Below are 2,332 nucleotides of genomic sequence, written 5' to 3' on the forward strand. Positions count from 1 at the left end.
ATTTTGTATCTGGTGGTTGCGCTTGCCATAGTTAGTATTTTTTTTTTAGTTTTTTCGTCACATTTTGTCACTGTCACAGCAATGTTGGCAATGTCAGCCAACTGTAACAATGGCTATAATGCTTCTGATGAAGGAGTTTTTTTTCTAAATATTTTCGTGGTAGTTCACTGATGTTGCGTGTGATTTGGAGAGTACAGGGGGCACATATTCGCTTGAGTTATTGTTTAGTTTTATTAAATTATGTATGTATATGCTCTAATTTTTTTTCTTTAAATATAGTTTATCCAACCGTAAAAACTAGCAATTTTTTTTATATCACATAAATCTAGGGAAAGCTCAATAAATACCAAAAAAAAAAATTTAACAAAATTTTTAACTTTTAAATTCGACTTCTTAGAAAAATTTTGGGTGTGCAGTTATGTAGCCCATTAATTTTGGTATAATAAGGTGCTAAAAACTACGGTTGATTTTGGAGAACTTGAAAGTGATAAACAATAGTACAAAAGAAAAAAACAAAAAAAAAATATTAAATTCTTCTTTCTTTTACATTATTTTCCCCTAAATTTCTTTCCTCCGTCTTGCTTTCCTTTCCATACCTATCCCTTTCTTTCCTGTTTCCCTCTATTTTCCTTTTCTTTCAGTTTCTTTTCTTTTCGCACCTTTTATTTAACTTAATTTACGGGTTTTATTGTAAGTACATAATTTTATTTCTCTTTTATTTCTAGCATTTTGTGTGATATCTACGGTGACCAGATTTCGGTGGACAAAAATCGGCGCAATTGTAATGCATCAAATCCGAACATATAATTTTGTTTTTAGAATAGAAGGACAGTTTTTAGAATAGAATACTGTTTTATTTAAAACAAAACAAAGAGAAATAAACTTGAAAAATTATCGCAAAATCTAATTAAAAAACTCAACATTTTGATGAAACTTTGTCGAACTTCGCTAATTTTTGTAAAACGTTTGAAATTTTTAGTTGCTTTGGTAAATAACGTCTTTGATAAATAACACTTTCATAAAAAATAATAAACATTAAATATTTATTTTTTTTTGCCACTGTATGTACAGCTTATATTTTTTATATCCATGAATTTTTTGAGGAAATTAGTATCTATTATTTTTTTATAAATTCAATAAATCCAAGTTAGAACCATTTCATGAAAATAAAAAACAAAACTTATAACAAATAATTATAAAAACCTTAAAAAAAAAATTCAGCCAAGAGTGGTAGACTACAATACACGGAGAGTACCAGTTTGACAGCATAAAACATAACCAAAGATGATTGAAAGTATGGATGCTGGCTATGTTTATGCTGCCAAGTTTGTAAGAAAAAATGTTTTTGGGTCAGACTACAGGGCGCCTCTTTTTAAATTAATAAAGAGAACACTGAAAATCGGGACACTTATACATCCCGACTTTTAAAAAGTATTCAGCGGGACAATTTTCTCAAAATCGGTGCTGTCCCGCCAAAATCGGTACGAATGGTCACCGTAGTCATATCATAAGCTTCTCATTTGCGTACACCACTGCGTATGAGTAACCACAGAGCAAAATCGCATTTGGAATGTACTGTACCACTTTCGAATACAGAAAGAGAACACTTGTACACAATGTCGAATGATTTGCACCAAAAGTAAAAAAATTATCTATTTTCATTTCTCTTAATTTATAAGCTACAAATGTTGCTGACAAACATTCTTGCGAGTACATACTACATACATATATCTTATCAGTAAAAATTGGCTTACTTTTGCCTAATTTCTTTTTTCGCACACATCTAATTAACCGCTTTATTGTGGAAACGTGCGAGGGTGATAAGAATGATTTAAATGACATAAATACATATATGTACATACATAATATGCATGTATGTTTATGGTATATGAATTAAACCTTTTAATTTTGGAGAATCGAAAGTACGTAAAAATCCCCTTTTATTGTTATAATCTTACACGTGTATATACTAATTATTCACTATCAGCTATTTATGGTTCTCAAAGTATTTGGTGAAAATTTTGTTTTAAAAATAATGACAATTCCTTACACAAGTTCAGTTGCAATGGGATGAGTATGTAATCCTTCATATCACCTAAAAAACAATGTCGATGAATATGTGGTCAGCATTATTTCAGAAGAAGACTGCTATGTAGTCAACATTATTTCTGATTCTAGGTTCCGTGTAATTAGTTCAAAATTTTCTGAAGGTATGATAACCTAGGAGTCATCCTTACCAAGAGTGAGAAAAGACAGTTTCTAAATAGTTAAGTATGTATGTATGTATGTATGTATGTAGATTAGGGTACATCACGCTCCATACAAAAAAAAA

General features: G+C 29.9%; 2 protein-coding genes across 4 annotated transcripts in view; both read right to left on the bottom strand.

Annotated features, from left to right (window-relative positions):
- LOC118743267 (mucin-19) overlaps nucleotides 1–2,332 on the bottom strand; it is a 207,705-nt gene that overhangs the window by 50,101 nt on the left and 155,272 nt on the right. The gene's annotated exons all lie outside the window — the stretch shown is intronic.
- Nucleotides 1–2,332, bottom strand: part of LOC118743554 (deoxyribodipyrimidine photo-lyase-like) — a 42,893-nt gene that overhangs the window by 2,039 nt on the left and 38,522 nt on the right. The window lies entirely within an intron of this gene.

This window comes from Rhagoletis pomonella, unplaced genomic scaffold (assembly GCF_013731165.1).
Source record: "Rhagoletis pomonella isolate Grant_MI unplaced genomic scaffold, Rhpom_1.0 Rhpom_scaffold_00007, whole genome shotgun sequence".
Lineage (NCBI taxonomy): Eukaryota > Metazoa > Arthropoda > Insecta > Diptera > Tephritidae > Rhagoletis > Rhagoletis pomonella.